This window comes from Nuphar pumila, chromosome 6 (genome assembly GCF_984573655.1).
Source record: "Nuphar pumila chromosome 6, dmNupPumi1.hap1.1, whole genome shotgun sequence".
In the NCBI taxonomy this organism is placed as follows: Eukaryota; Viridiplantae; Streptophyta; class Magnoliopsida; order Nymphaeales; family Nymphaeaceae; genus Nuphar; species Nuphar pumila.
In genome coordinates this window covers 65903725-65921159 of record NC_143254.1, presented here as the reverse complement: position 1 = coordinate 65921159, position 17435 = coordinate 65903725, and positions in this window count along the sequence as shown.

Sequence of the window (17435 nt, the reverse complement as noted above, 5' to 3'; positions counted from 1 at the left end):
AAACATTTGGAGTTGAAAAACATTTCTCAGGAAAAAGATGAAAATCAATCTCTCAGGAAACTCAGACGAAGAAGGTTTGAAATCTCGAGAAAGTTTATAAAGATTTGGAGAACAATGAAGAAATGAGTCTTGGGAAAATCTTGAGAAAATTTATAAAGACTTAGAAAACTATGAAGAAATGAAAGTCTCGAGGAAATCTCGAGAAAATTTATAAAGATTTGGAAAAATCATGAAGAAAGAGAATCTCAGGAAAATTGAAGGAATTCTTGAGAAAAGATGAATATTTGAAAAGGAAAGCACTTGTCGAAAAAACTCGGACTTTGAGAACTTTTCTTAAGAAAAGGATAGAAAATTTATAGGAAAATTCATTGGAGAAGGAAATTTAGAACTTAAGAAATTGAAATCCTGAGAATTTTATCTTTAAAATATCTGAAAATCAGCTTTTTATTCTTGAAAAAGATGAAAATTCCCTTTGAAAATGGATCTTAAGAAAATAATTTTATAAGGAAAATCACAGGAAAACTTTGATTTGGGAAATCCAACTCCGAATATCATCATAGTTTCTTGAGAAATCGATTCCATGAAGTGAAAATTTCTTGAGAAAATCAGGAGAAACACAGATGATGCAAATGATTTAAATGAATGAATGCACTTTGAAAAGATTTCTGAAAAATTTGTTGGAAAAATGTGGATTAAGCCAAAGTAAATCCTTCACAGATTCTGACTGTGGCCATGAATATATTCAGGATTTATTTGAGTTAATTCCCAATATTTTGAAAACATTGGAAATATGAGGTGCATTTTCAAGATAGCCTAAGAGTGTAGGCTCAATGTGACTGGTAGAAAGATGATGGATCTGGGTCTCGTCCATATTCCGACTAGGGCCGTAAATATGGACTCCACCGAGTTCATCAACTCTCTAAGAGTTGGTGCACGTGCCATTCGTGTTCATCCACGGTGAATTTTGAAAATTTGAGATATATGCATCATAGAATCAGGATATTACTGAAATCAAACTATATGAGATGCGGCCTAATCTAAGCAGTAAAAGTAAATCTTATTCCAAGGTTTATATTGGATTGTTACATTGCTAACATAAAGAAAAAAAAAATGAAATGAAGCCAAGGAATCAGCATCTTCTAGATTTTCCTGCAAAAATGAGCATTAGTACAAGACAACCAAGAAAATGGGTATATATACTATATACAACGAATATATACATGTAAATGTAAAAATACTTGAATTTATGAATGGGCAAACAGAGGAGGATGATGGCCAGTTCAAGAATCATAGTCATCTAGATTCTCATGAAACCCATGATGCTGTTACGTGGAGTCATAAATTTTTTTTTTTGACAACACTTCAACTGATTATGTTGGAAAAGATGATTATAGTGACTATAATCTGTGACTTAACATCTGCAGAAACTCCCCCATCTTTTCATTCCATTTGTTTCATGATGGCACCTCATGGCCTATACAATTCCTGACAAAAAAAAAATTAATATGTTGCTGATGATGACAGATTTCTCAGGGAGCGGACTTGGAATAAATGAAAGGCTTAGCCAAGTTTAAGGCCAAGTTATGTCCAGTCTGAGACTTAGGTTTTAACTATACAATGATTTGCTCAAGTTGGTTATTAATAGTCCCATTCACCAGACGATTTTACATGATTGGGTTTGATGAAGCTGAAAAACCAGGGCTCTGTTCACAAAACTGATGAAAGTTCAAAGCTCTAATCTTGAACTATTGCAATCAATTTAGATATTTCCAATTTGAGTCATAGATCCTTCCTATGTTGGTGATGCATTTCTCCTTCCTAAAAGCAAAAACCCATATCATATTCCTGGAATATTCTCTGCTTGTTTCTCTACTATTCCACAGTATCTTCACATCACACACCTTCATTGCATTCCATTACATTTTCAACTTTAATATCACCCTTCACAGCCATCACTTACCTCCACGTATCACCCTTCACAACCATCACTTACAGGATCACCTTTGTTATCCTTATCCATCTCTTTTTCTGCAGGTGTGCAGGCTTGATAATCAACCACCTTCATGAACGGATATATCCATATTCGTTCATGATCTCTATACCATCTTTTGCATGCTTTGTTGTTGATATATAGGGAAGCTCCATACCCAATTTTACTGAGAAATATGGTATAGTTTGGAAACTACAGCTTTGTGAAATCCCCTACAGAAACTGTATATACCTGTATTTTCTGATTTTACCCATTATATGGAATTTCCATTAATATGTATATTTTCTCATTATATCTATATATATATATCTATATATATATGTATATATATGTATATCTACCTATATGTATATATATATATGTATATATATATATATGTATATATATATATACATATATATATACCTATATATATATATCCCTTCATGTCCACTTATTTCCATATATGAGCATCCATGTACCTATTTTCTCATATAAATACACCTCCATTGTTACATGTCATTTAGTACCAATTTTAGCATTTTGACATATATATATATATCTCTTCGTTGTATATATTATATATATATACCCATTTTCTTGGTTATCTGGTACTAACTCTCATTTTGCAGGAAAATTTGGAGGATGCTGATTCTTTCTACACTATGTATTTCATTTATTTTGATTTGTGTCAGAGATGTAATAATCAAACTTGGAATAATATTTACTTATCCACATTTTTCCAACAAATTTTTAAGAAATCTTTTCAAAGTGCATTCATTCATTCAAATCATCTGCATCATTTGTTTTTCTCATGATTTTCTCAAGAAATTTTCACTTCATGGAATACGATTCCTCAAGAAACTATGAAGATTTTCGAAGTTGGATTTCCCAAGTTAAAGTTTTCCCGTGATTTTCCCTAAAAATATTATTTTCTTAATATGCTTTCAAAAGTAATTTCTCATCTTTCTCAAGAATCAAAGTTGATTTTCAGACATTTCAAAAACAAGATTCTCAAGATTTCAATTTCCTAAGTTTTGAATTTCCTTCTCCAATGAGTTTTTCTATAAATTTTTCATTATTTTCCTAAGAAAATGATCAAAGTCCGGGTTTTCCTGACAAGTGTTTTCTTTTCAAATATTCATCTTTTCTCAAGAATTTCTTCCATTTTCCCGAGATTCTCATTTCTTCAAGATTTTCCAAATCTTTATAAACTTTCCCGAGATTTCAAATCTTCTTCGTCTGAGTTTCCTGAGAGATTGATTTCCATCTTTTTCCTAAAAAATGATTTTTAACTCCAAATGTTTTCTAAACATACATCATATTTTCCAACTTACATTTTCCAAAATCTCATAGCACATGCCTGAATTCTCTGTGCATTTAGGATAGAACACAATTTCGATAATTTTACGAAGTCAAGCATAATTTTTGGTCCTTGGTTTGATTACCCCTGTTAAAGGCGGCAGGAACGGTCGAACCTCGTACCGACAGGTCGAGCCCCATCCCATGGATTCTCCCACAAATTTTCAAAACGGAGGCGAGTATTTCAAAACAATTTCCAAAAATCCGGTCAAGTTTGACTCGCGAAAGCATTTCCCTCTCTCTTCCGCAAGGAAGGGAAGACGGGAAAAATTTTGCGATGATAACAGGTTTGGCGACCGTGATGGGACCTGTCCTTGTCTGATTAAAGTAGTGTTTGACTTAGTTCAATTATCAAAACTGTGTTCTAAAAATGTCAGCTCTTTACTTTTTTTATATCATGCGAACCTAGGAGCCTAGATTCTAACCTAGCTGACATTGACTGCATATAGACTAGGCATGGTTTGGTAGGACCAGATTGAGGAGAAATTTTCATGCTCACATAGACTTAGGTCTAAATACAACTCTCCTCAATTTAAGATCTGAATGCAAACAATGTATGCTTCTTCAAAGTTTTCAAAATCTATCTCTCTAGGATTTAGAGCCCTCTATTTCTTGCATGTGATCATTTTTCAAAATCTCCATTACCTATCATTACCTGGTCTTCACGTTGTTGGGCTCTCTTCCAGAACCCTAGTTCGGGACAGAGCCTCACAACTGGGCCACTCATTTGGGTTAACACCCCCCTACCACGTACCGCGGGCCACAGTCTGAAGTATATCGGTAGGCGCTCAAGGATGTTGGAAAACCTTTCATTAGAACCGGAGTTGAGATTATATGCCACGTACCTCGGATTTCGATTCGGGTATATCGGCATAACTGGATTGGACAAAGATGATCTGAGCCTACAGTTAGGATTAGGGTCCTACAACTGTTTTTCAAAATGATGCATCTAGAATCAGCCCTTTTAGGGAGTGCTGTATGTGCATGAATGTTTGTGCAGGATGTGATTGTTCGTATATTACCTCTATTTTCTTACATTTTTCCCGAAAATATTTTCAAATACCCATATTCTCATCCTTTCCCTTTATTTTCTCAAACCCTGGAAGATTTTCCCAAATAACCAATTTCTTTCAAAACTCTAGGTGATTTTCTATTCACCCGTTCTACTGGATCTCGAATTTCCCGCTGCATTTTTATCCTGCCTGCAATTTTCAAAAATCATATGTTTTCTCTCATTGGATTTTTAATCCTTTTGTCTATTTGCAAAATTCTTCATCTTCTTTTCCTCGTGTATACTTTGATTATTGCGGAGGAAATTGTTTACCCACTTCCCTTTTGCCTTATTCTAAATCCGTTTGCGGATTATTTTTCCAAGAGATATCTCCTTCAAAAAAAAAGGGGTATTTTGCTCGTGGTTGACGACCTCGCCTAGGTAACAAGGCACATTTTCCGTTGTTTATTTCCCTTGCAAAAGGATGACAACACAATTGTTGTAATCCTTATGACGACTCAATCCCTAGTAATGGGATACTCTTCCAATGGTCTACCATATTTGCCTCAATATTTTCCTCCAAAAATCCGAAAAAAAATTCCTCAAAATCTGATCCTATCTTTGCCCCGGAGAGTCCTGCAGAGAAAGAGAAAGAAAGAGAACATAAGAGAGCATCCACCGCATCTAATGTTTCAGACAAGGTCCGGAAGGAAAACATCATCGCAGCGTATCAGCTACTCATCAACATCAGAAGGAGAGATGAATTCGCCAAGGTCAGACAAAGACCAAGAGCAGCCAGAAGATGACAATATCGACCCTCAGATGTACTCGGTGTTTCAGAAAATGATGAAGAGGATGATGAGTGAGCAGGCTGGCACCAGCTCAGACAAAAATCCATTCAGTCAGAGAATTAGAGATCGTGTGGCCAAGAGATCAACCAAGTCCTCTGAGAAGAATGTTCAAGATACTTCAGACGAAGATGATACCGAGGAAGAATGCGAGATCATTCCAGAGATCACTCGCAAGACAGAAGTTCAAGCAGTGACAGATCCTTTGCAAACGCAGTTCAAAGAAATGGCTATAGTGGTAAAAGATCTACAAGCCCGTGACAAGGGCAAGAAAGTCTTTACCAGTGAGGATTTTTATGACGGTTTAGAAGGGGATGAAAATCTGGAGAATTTGCCCCGCAAGTTCATTAAATTCGATGGTTCTAGTGATCCCAAAGCCCACCTTGCCATGTTCTTCGTCGAATGCTCCAAATTCAAGAGAGACAATAGGGCCCTATTTCTCTGTTTTCCTCGTAGCCTAGAAGACACTGCCGCCAAATGGTACGCGGAACATATCAATCCTATGGAACTGAAAGAGTTCGACAAAGTCATGAATTTGTTTGTTGAACGATTCTTGTTCAATACTGAAGCGCTCCCAACAATGTCTTTCTTGCGAGGAATGATCTTGAGGACATCTATCAGTCAAGAAGCTTGTCGCCTTATTCATCAATTATCCTTCTTTTATTCAAAATTTTCCTTCCTAATCACACTGGGGCATTTTTTTGAAAATTTATCTTTACCTCAAAACATCTTGTATGCAGGCAGAATAAACCAATCTCTCATTTTGCATATATATGCACTCATCTGCATTAATTTTGCATTCATTTGCATCAATTTGCATTCAATCATATTCATTTGCACTTCATTTGCATTTTGATCATGCATATAATTCAGGGTTTATTAACATTTAAATATGCCTGATTTTATAAAATAATGTTTCAAAAACCCAATTTTATGTTAGTTTTCGAGTAAATGTGCTAAAATGATTTAAAAATAGAAAATGCATGAAAAATAGTTTTATTTTACATTTTTATACATATTTTAGTTTTTTTTTGTTATATTCATAGTAGTTTTAGAAAAGAAAAAAAAAATATAGTTAGATTAGTTTTTGAAGTTCCTTTATAAATAAATAGTTTTGCTTTTGAAAATGTTCATAATAAACCGATTTATACGGTTTTCTTTACTTTTGAAAAAAATAAAAAAAATAAATAAAATAATAATAATAATAAAAACAAACCATTATATGGTTTGTAATTTTTGAAAATTAATGGAAAACTGAAAAAATAAATAATAATAATACAAACCAACATGAACCGGTTTTGTATTTCTAATAAGAAAATTGAAAAAATAATAAAAACCAAACTGGCTGGAACCGGTTTGGAATTTTTGAAAACTGAATAAATTTTGTTACAAACCGGTTCCAACCGGTTTGAACTTTTTAAAAACCCCAAAATCGAAAATTTCAGGGTCTCCCCTTTTACGCCAAACCCTCTCTTTCCCCCTCTGGTTCTTCTCTTTTCCCATTTCTCCATTGCCGGATTCCCCATTACCCCTTCTTCTTCCTCTATTTCTTCTTCCTCCTTATCTTCTTCTTCAATCCGGCGGTGGAGATACTCAGTTCGGTGGCGGCGTGAGTGGTGGAGGCCACTTCTTCCCTAATCCTTCCTCTGTTCAGGGTAAGTCATCCGTTCTTCTTCTTCTTCCCCTAATCTGTATCTTCTTCTTCTTCTTCTTCTTCTTCTTCTTCTTTTTCTTCAGCCGATCTGTTTTTTTTTTCTGATTTCATCTTCTTCCAATTCTTCATCTTCTTCTTCTTATTATTCCTCTTCTTCTTCCTCCGATTCTTCTTCTTCGTCTTCTTCTTTTTCCATTAATCATGTGTAAAAACAAAAAGAAAAGAAAAAAACAAAAAATGAGAAAAAAAAAAAACAGAAAAGCATTAGAGTAAATTTTGTAGATTTAGTATCGGATTCCTGTTTTCAACAAATTTAACATTAGAGATTAGTTTTATAAGTCTGATCGTGCATTATATTTTTTTCATCCTATGAATTTCTATTTTTACATCAGTCGAATGTTCCTTTGATTTTACAATTTTCTGTATTGATCTTCATTTGCTGTTTTGTTCATTCATCATTTGATTTTATTTTATTTTTATATAGTTTTTTTTTCTGTTAATTCATTGCATTATATGTTTTGTGTGCATTTCATTAGTTTTCGTGAATTGTCTTCTTTCATTAAGTTTTTAATTTTGCAATTTCCTGTTTGTTTTTTTTTTTTCTAAAATCAGTTTTACTATTTGCTGCACCTTCCGATTTCTTCATGTTTTCAATATTGTAATTTCATGTTTTTACATAATTCGGTTTAATCATTTCCTGTTTTGTTTAAATTTCTAATTCCCTGTTTAGCATTTGCATCTTTCCTATTTTTCCATTCTTTGATTTTTGTGTTTCTTCACTATATGAATTCTTTGTGTTCATTTTCTAAATTTTTGTTTGTTTAATCTTTGTTTTCCCTATTTTTACATGCTGAGTTCTCTGTTTTACATTACAGCTAATCTTAGTTTTTCTTATGTGTTTATGTACTGAATTTCTTGTCTTTCTCATTCATTGATTCCTTGTTTTGAGTTCATATACTTTCATAAGTAGTTAGTTAGATTTAATTAGAATTTATGTTCATTTGAAATTGTCATTTAGAATTCTTGTCTAATTTCCTTTGTATTTCTAGCATTTAGTCAGTTTAGTATAGTTTTCCTTCTATCTCTGGTACTGCTCGTGTTCATTTGAATTGTGCAGGATAGCACAGGACTGGAGCGGAAGTGATTACGTGACACGACGTACGAAGAATAAAGCTTTTTTTTGCTTTTATTTTTTTAGAATTAGGAATTTTAATTGGGGTTGTAAATATTGCACTTTACGCCCTCTGCGAAGTGTATTCATTTGTTGTAATAGTTAGTTTTTTTTACCTTTTCTGAACATTTTACATTTCAATAATTCGGCAATAAAGGTTAGTTTAGATTTGTGTACTTGAATACAAAATATTCCCGTTCCCTGAGTTCGACCCGGTCTCATCCACTAGTGAGAACCGGTTTTTATTATTTGATGTCTGGTTTTCACATGTTTTTTCATATAAAAATCTTTTCAAAATTACAACGATTTAAAAGAAGACATCAATTTTTTGGCGCCGTTGCCGGAGAATGGCGTAATATTAGTATTCGCTTTATTGCCTAGTGTTTGTGTTGCATTTAGGATTAAAACCACGTATGTGCATATCTTAGAGACAAGCTTACTTTTCTGCACAGCCCACCTATTAGGATCCCCTTAGAGGTGACTGTGTACGATTGGTACCGTACACATAGATTTCATATTTTTAATGCATAATCTCTGTTATGTGTAACTGCGTGGTGTTTGTTTAGTTTTTGTTGTTTTTAGTTTACTCGCTTTGTGGTTTGTGTGGTTTGGCCGCTTAGTGCGTTAGTTAGGTAGAAAACCCAAAGTTAGGACGTGTGTTACACCGGTCTACTCAAAGGTGTAAGCAATGGCTGACGATCATCAATTGATCCGTCCTTTGAGGGAGTACTTCATGCCAAATACGTATACTCCCGCCTCCTGTATCACGAGACCTGATGTAGGAGCGAGCCATTTTGAGATTAAGGCCAGTGTGATTCAAATGCTACCTTCGTTTTATGGCCTTAGCAATGAGGACCCATATCGTCATCTCGACGAATTCCTTGAGATTTGCTCGACTGTGCGAATCAATAATTTTGGAGACGACGCTATGAAGTTGACTTTGTTTCTGTTCTCTCTCAAAGATAAAGCCAAGCACTGGCTAAAATCTCTTGAGACGGTTCGTATTACTACTTGGGAAGGAATGCAAAAAGAATTTTTAAAAAAATATTTCCCAATTAGTAAAACGAATCAGTTTCGTAAAGCTATAACCAGTTTTTCTCAAATTGAGGGAGAACAATTTCACGAGTCTTGGGAGAGATTGAAAGATCTTCTCCGCAAGTGTCCCCATCACCAGGTGCCTCGTTGGCAGTTGGTGCAGTATTTTTATGACGGGCTTACTGAAAAGCATCGTCAAATGGTTGATTTGTCTTGTGGGGGCACTTTTATGCTCAAGAGTGAGGACGAGGCGTGGTCTCTATTCGAGACCTTGAGTGAAAACACGATGCATCATACCTTGTCTTCACGGCTCGATAAGACTACACCTGTGTCTAGTGGTCCTAGGAAAGTTGGGATTTCCGAAGTTAGGTCCGAGTTAGAATTGCGTACCAAGGTTGACCAGTTGACTAGGAAGTTAGATCAATTCCTAGCCAATTCCTCGAGAAATCCAGTAGAAAGAGTGTGCGAGCTATGTGCTAGCCCTGCACACTGTGTTGTGGATTGTCCGACAGCGCCATTATATCCTGAATTTGTTCAGGAGCAGGTGAATGCTGCCCAAGGTTTCGCTAAACCCATGCCCGATTCATTTACATCCTCATATAACCCAGTTTGGCGAAACCAGTTCATTTCCCCATCCCATCAGCCCTCCTAGACACAGTATAGACCCAGTAACCCTTCACAAGGATACTCGCACCCCATTTTTCCACAGGTTCATCTCTCAGCCCAACCTGCTTATACTCAACCCCATTCTCATGAGCGTTCATTTAGTCAATCCTTCCAAGATAGTTTATTACAAGTTTTGAGTTCCCATACGCAGTCAATAGCCAAGCTAGAGACTCAAATGGGACAGTTGGTTGAGACTTTCAGTAGGCAAAGCCAGGGGAACCTTCATAGTCAGTCTGTTGTCTCTAAGGGAGAGGATTCCATGTCATTTGACTTGCAACCCACCGATTCACATCATGAGCAAGTCGAATCTGTTACATCCCTTCAGTATGGGAAGGCGTGTCACCCCACTCAAGAATTGACTCATGAACCCCATATCATCTCTACTGACGAGTCGATCTCCATGATACCTCAGCAGAAGGGGCCAGACCTACATCATACATTTTCATCATATAAAGCCCCATTTTCTCAGCCTTTAGGATCACCAATTGTTTTTAGTAAGCAAGAGGTGCAGATGCAGAAGGTGCTTGACCAAGTCAAGCCTGATTATATTCACCACTTGTCTGAAGTTGCATTCATTGATAGTCGGTCGGTCCTGGACTCTCATTTCTTGACCAGTCTTTCAAATGAGACTAATTTACGTTCTTCATGTCAAGAGAGTCATGATATTACATTTGGAGGTAGAAGGGATGGAAACACAGTGCGTAGTGTCACAGATGACACTCTTTTCTTCATAGAACCCGGTTGAGTCTGACTTCATGTCCATTGATCTCATGGATGATGAAGGATTTTTCCAGAGATCCGTCTGGCTGGGGACGTGAAACTTAGCGCTTTATGGGAGGCAACCCATATTCTGTACAGTATTACAGTTGTTGTTAGGATTCGTAGATTTCATTTGGTTTTATTTTTCGTTTTCTATCTTTTCTATGAGTTTCATGTTTTGTCATGTATACATTGCATTCATTACATTCATAGAATGTGTATTTTTAATTCATGTCAGGTCATTCTATTCTTTTCCCTCATTTATTTCCTCTCATGTGCATTCACGTAGTTTCATATAAGCATGGAGGAGTGCCACTGGGACAGTGTCATTCAAGCATGGGGGAGGGTGTAGTTTGCACACCTTGATATTTCTATTTACGTTCTTGCACATGTTTACACATCGCTCATGAAAAGTAGATTTTTAAAGAAAGAGTTTGAACTTATATGAATGTTATTTCAAATCTGATGTTTTTAGAGGATTTTTAAGCCCCACGAAAATTTTTTCTGACATAGATCTAAAAATTATGGTTGTTTATGCGGATTTCGAAGAAATGATGATAGATACATGTTAGAATTTATTTTGAATCATAAATATGAATATGCACAGTTCTATTTTTGAAAAACTAAGCAAATGAACAAAAGCGTAAACATGAGCTCAAAAAGTGAAAAAAAATAGCATGCGTTAGGTTGTTTGGATAATTCCACAATCATTAGTAGATGGAACTTAGATGTAAGTTGAAACTTTTAATTCCATTTTCGAAAAGGAGAGTGGAAAACTTCGTGATCCTAAGTAACTGAGAACAGATACAAGTTGAAATGTTTGACTCTCATGTTATAAGGGTGAATGAAGGAAGTCACTTTTATGTCTTAGTTGATATCTTTTGGTATATATTGAAAAAGTATAGAAGATATTGACATTGCACAAGGCATAAAAGTAGACCACACGCAAGCTATATGAGAAAAATAAGTGCGCAAAAAGAAAAAGCGTGAAAAAAAAAGAGAGAAAAGAGCTTAAAAAGAAAGAAAAGTTCAATGCTTAGAAGTGTGATTAAGAAAACCTGTGCAGAAAACATATGAGTGAGGATAAGTAAATAATAATATGTTTTTATTGGATTTTCTAAGAATAAAACATAAATAATTGTGATATTTAGAAAAGTGAAAGAAATTCTTTTCTGTGGTGGTATATAAAAGACTCTAATTATGTTTTGATTTTGAAATAACAGGAAATATTTGTGAAAATAAAGTCTTTAATTACCTACTGCTTATGAGGATGTGTAATATTTTGCATACATGACAGAGATGTTTGTGGGTAGCATCACTGCAAACCCTCACGAGACCTTACTCGTCTACTGGGGTAACCCAGGGGTTGAAAGGGCTTGTTGCATGAGCTAAATGCAATCGTGATTCCTACGAAAGTGAGTTAGGTGATATTTTGATTTCTTGCATTTTTCTAGTTTGCTCGAGGACTAGCAAAACATAAGCATGGGGGTATTTGATGATGCATATAATTCAAGGTTTATTAACATTTAAATATGCATGATTTTATAAAATAATGTTTCAAAAACCCAATTTTATGTTAGTTTTCGAGTAAATGTGCTAAAATGATTTAAAAATAGAAAATGCATGAAAATTAGTTTTATTTTATATTTTTATACATATTTTAGTTTTTTTTTGTTATATTCATAGTAGTTTTAGAAAAGAAAAAAAATATATAGTTAGATTAGTTTTTGAAGTTCCTTTATAAATAAATAGTTTTGCTTTTGAAAATGTTCATAATAAACCGATTTATATGGTTTTCTTTACTTTTGAAAAAAATAAAAAAAATAAAATAAAATAATAATAATAATAAAAACAAACCATTATATGGTTTGTAATTTTTGAAAATTAATGGAAAACTGAATAAATAAATAATAATAATACAAACCAACATGAACCGGTTTTGTATTTCTAATAAGAAAATTGAAAAAATAATAAAAACCAAACCGGCTGGAACCGGTTTGGAATTTTTGAAAACTGAATAAATTTTGTTACAAACCGGTTCCAACCGGTTTGAACTTTTTAAAAACCCCAAAATCGAAAATTTCAGGGTCTCCCCTTTTACGCCAAACCCTCTCTTTCCCCCTCTGGTTCTACTCTTTTCCCATTTCTCCATTGCCGGATTCCCCATTACCCCTTCTTCTTCCTCTATTTCTTCTTCCTCCTTATCTTCTTCTTCAATCCGGCGGTGGAGATACTCAGTCCGGTGGCGGCGTGAGTGGTGGAGGCCACTTCTTCCCTAATCCTTCCTCTGTTCACGGTAAGTCATCCGTTCTTCTTCTTCTTCCCCTAATCTGTATCTTCTTCTTCTTCTTCTTCTTCTTCTTCTTCTTCTTCTTTTTCTTCAGCCGATCTGTTTTTTTTTCTGATTTCATCTTCTTCCAATTCTTCATCTTCTTCTTATTATTATTCCTCTTCTTCTTCCTCTGATTCTTCTTCTTCATCTTCTTCTTTTTCCATTAATCCTGTGTAAAAACAAAAAGAAAAGAAAAAAACAAAAACGAGAAAATAAAAAAAAAACAGAAAAGCATTAGAGTAAATTCTGTAGATTTAGTATCGGATTCCTATTTTCAACAAATTTAAAATTAGAGATTAGTTTTATAAGTCTGATTGTGCATTATATTTTTTTCATCCTATGAATTTCTATTTTTACATCAGTCGAATGTTCCTTTGATTTTACAATTTTCTGTATTGATCTTCATTTGCTGTTTTGTTCATTCATCATTTGATTTGATTTTTTTTTTATATAGTTTTTTTTTTCTGTTAATTCATTGCATTATATGTTTTGTGTGCATTTCATTAGTTTTCGTGAATTGTCTTCTTTCATTAAGTTTTTAATTTTGCAATTTCCTGTTTGTTTTTTGTTTTTTTTTTTAAATCAGTTTTACTATTTGTTGCACCTTCCGATTTCTTCATGTTTTCAATATTGTAATTTCATGTTTTTACATAATTCGGTTTAATCATTTCCTGTTTTGTTTAAATTTCTAATTCCCTGTTTAGCATTTGCATCTTTCCTATTTTTCCATTCTTTGATTTTTGTGTTTCTTCACTATATGAATTCTTTGTGTTCATTTTCTAAATTTTTGTTTGTTTAATCTTTGTTTTCCCTATTTTTACATGCTGAGTTCTCTGTTTTACATTACAGCTAATCTTAGTTTTTCCTGTGTGTTTATGTACTGAATTTCTTGTCTTTCTCATTCATTGATTCCTTGTTTTGAGTTCATATACTTTCATAAGTAGTTAGTTAGATTTAATTAGAATTTATGTTCATTTGAAATTGTCATTTAGAATTCTTGTCTAATTTCCTTTGTATTTCTAGCATTTAGTCAGTTTAGTATAGTTTTCCTTCTATCTCTGGTACTGCTCGTGTTCATTTGAATTGTGCAGGATAGCACAGGACTAGAGCGGAAGTGATTACGTGACACGACGTACGAAGAATAAAGCTTCTTTTTGCTTTTATTTTTTTAGAATTAGGAGTTTTAATTGGGGTTGTAAATATTGCACTTTACGCCCTTTGCGAAGGGTATTCATTTGTTGTAATAGTTAGTTGTTTTTACCTTTTCTGAACATTTTACATTTCAATAATTCGGCAATAAAGGTTAGTTTAGATTTGTATACTTGAATACAAAATATTCCCGTTCCCTGAGTTCGACCCGGTCTCATCCACTAGTGAGAACCGGTTTTTATTATTTGATGTCTGGTTTTCACATGTTTTTCATATAAAAATCTTTTCAAAATTACAACGATTTAAAAGAAGACATCACATTTCATGTGCATGTGCATTGCATTTGCATTAACTATGCACCCAATTCCATTTCCCATTCAGGATAAGGGATAAATCCTGGAACTATGAATGATTTCCCATCTTAATCATCAATCTCTGACTCTAGTCTACAATCTTTGTTGATTTTTTCTCAAAATTCTTCAGATAGAATCCTCTTTTCAAAAATTCAGTTCCCGCACTGACAATTTACAAAATTTTGATCCCCTAACCGGGTTCTCCTCTGAAGATCTGAATTCCGATTCAGTTTTCCTTCAAACTTCAACTTTCAAGTTGGTCCGTATTTTTCTTTTGTTGATCCGGGTTCCGACTCGAGATCTCTTTATCTTATTCAAGCTCAGATTTGAGCTTGTCATTTTCTTTTGTTGATCCGGGTTCCGACCCGAGATGTCTTTATTCATTCAAGCTCAGATTCGAGCTCTTCATTTTCTTTTGTTGATCCGCGTTCCGACTCGAGATCTCTTTACCTTATTCAAGCTCTAACTCGAGCTCTTCATTTTTCTCTGTTGATCCGAGTTCCGACTCGTAACCTCTCTACTTTATTCAAGCTCTAACTTGAGCTCTTCATTTTTCTCTGTTGATCCGGGTTCCGACTCGAGATCTCTTTATTTGTTCAAGCTCTGACCCGAGCTCTTTATTTTCCTTTGTTGATCCGGGTTCTGACTCGTGATCTCTTTACTTTATTCGAGCTCTGACTTAAGCCATTCATTCTTCTGCATTGATCCAAGCGTCAGTCGATTTCTCAAATTTGATATTTTGCCCACCAATTCCAATTCAAATCCTCGGGTCATTCAATTCTTCAATTTCGACCCTCAGGTCATTCAATTCTTCAATTTTGACCTCCGGGTCACCTAATTTCCAATTTTCAAATTACCAAAATTCTCAATTTCGACCGCCAGGTCATCCAATTTCCATCCCCGTTCAGGATAAGGGAATAATCCTGAAACCATTCATAGAAGCGATCCAACTCTCTATAATGGTCCTCGTTCTTCATTGAACTGATAGTTTTCCAAGTGAACTGATAGTCGTTCTTCATTGAACTGATAGTGTTCCAAGTGAACTGATAGTCGTTCTTCATTGAACTGATAGTGTTTCAAGTGAACTGATAGTCGTTCTTCATTGAACTGATAGTGTTCCCAAGTGAACTGATAGTCGTTCTTCATTGAACTGATATTGTTCCCAAGTGAACTGATAGTCATTCTTAATCGAACTGATATTGTTCCCCCAAGTGAACTGATAGTGTTCCAAGTGAACTGATAATCGTTCTTCATCGAACTGATAGTGTTCCCAAGCGAACTGATAATTGTTCTTCATTGAACTGATAGTGTTCCAAGTGAACTGATAGTCGTTCTTCATCGGACTGATAGTCATTCTTCATCGAACTGATAGTGTTCCAAGTGAACTGATAGTTGTTCTTCATTGAACTGATAATGTTCTGAGTGAACTGATAGTCGTTCTTAATTGAACTGATAGTATTCCCGAGCGAATTGATAGTCGTTCTTAATTGAACTGATATTTGTTCTGAGTGAACAGATGGTCGTTCTTAATTGAACTGATATTGTTCCCAGTGAACCGATGATCATTCTTAATTGAACTGATATTGTTCCCAGTGAACCGATGGTTGTTCTTCATTGAACTGATAGTGTTCCCAGTGAACCGATGGTCATTCTTAATCGAACTGATATTGTTCCCAGTGAACTGATAGTCGTTCTTCATCGAACTGATAGTGTTCCAAGTGAACTGATAGTCGTTCTTCATTGAACTGATAGTGTTCCAATCAAACTGATAGTTGTTCTTCATTGAACTGATATTGTTCTCAATGAACTGATAGTCACCTCCTTTGGGGAAAGGAGAGGATAATTTTCATCACGGATGCATTAAGCAGGACTTCAAATACTCTCTTTCACCAAGGATTTCAAGAACATATTGTCAATTTGTCAATCAAATTATTTGTTGATTTCAGAATTTTTATTGCATAAATATTTACCTCATTTCACCTTCAGCATTACTCTAAAGAGAGTGAAGCTTTTGCGAAAAGAGATTCAAACTTCAAATTTTTTTTATTGGCCAACCAAAAGGATGAAGGATAAATCCTCGATATGGCCAGAAAAGAATATTTAATGTTATTGAAAAGCCATAGATGATTGATATTGATCGCAGTCAATGGCACATCTTTAAAGAATATTCTTGTAAAATGAGGCAGTGAAAATACCCTGAGCATTAGAAAAAGGAGAGAATTCATCCAAGCCCTGTCTCCTCAAAATCACCTAAGCTGTAATTAAATATCCGCAAAAGGGATCTCTTACTTGTCGTCAAGATGAAGGCGAATTAAGCGAGTAGACCCCCGGGGCCAAAGAAGATTTGAAACATCTCCAAGATGACTGAGTTTGTGACAGATCCTTCCAGGGAAAGTCCAAAGCACTGTCGAGATGAAGACAGATGTGATGAACCTCCCGACAATCCCTAAAAGATATTTAATTTCAGCTATCATCCAAAGATCTCAAACCCATGAGCCAATATCGTCAAAGAAGGATCGAAACATCTCCAAGTTGAAGGAGTTTGTGGCGTACCCTTCCCAAAAGAGAGAAAGAGAGGAAAAAGAAAGAGAGAAAAAGTCAGAACATCTCCAAAATGAAGAAGAATGTAGCAAAAATCCAAGAGAGCCAAAAGAGTGCAGAAAGATTATCATGAGAGAAGCTCCCAGGATATCAAACTACCAAATCTATCAAGAATCTTCTTTAAATTCGTGAAATTCTATTATCAATATCCTTTCATCAATTGCTTTCATAATATTAAATTCCCTCTTTCCTGTTCATAGCAAGGAAATTGATAACTTCTTTGAAGAAGGTCAATCGCAAGCAATTTGGATTCCAAATATTGATTCTATGAAGTCAATCTCGTTTGGAGGTAATACTTCAGGTAGAAAAGAAGGAATATTTTCACAACAATGAGCATCATTTTCAATTATTTTGAATCAACAATAAATTTTCAACATTTTGACAATATTTTCTAGCTATCCTGACGTTAAGTGAGAGCTTGATGTCCATATTGATGCATCTTGACCCCTTCGAGAGATTTTCCTTTGTCGTCTTTCACATTGTTGAAAGATTAGCCTTATCTCTGAAAGGATAGCCTTTATCATCTTTCACATTGTTGAAAGATT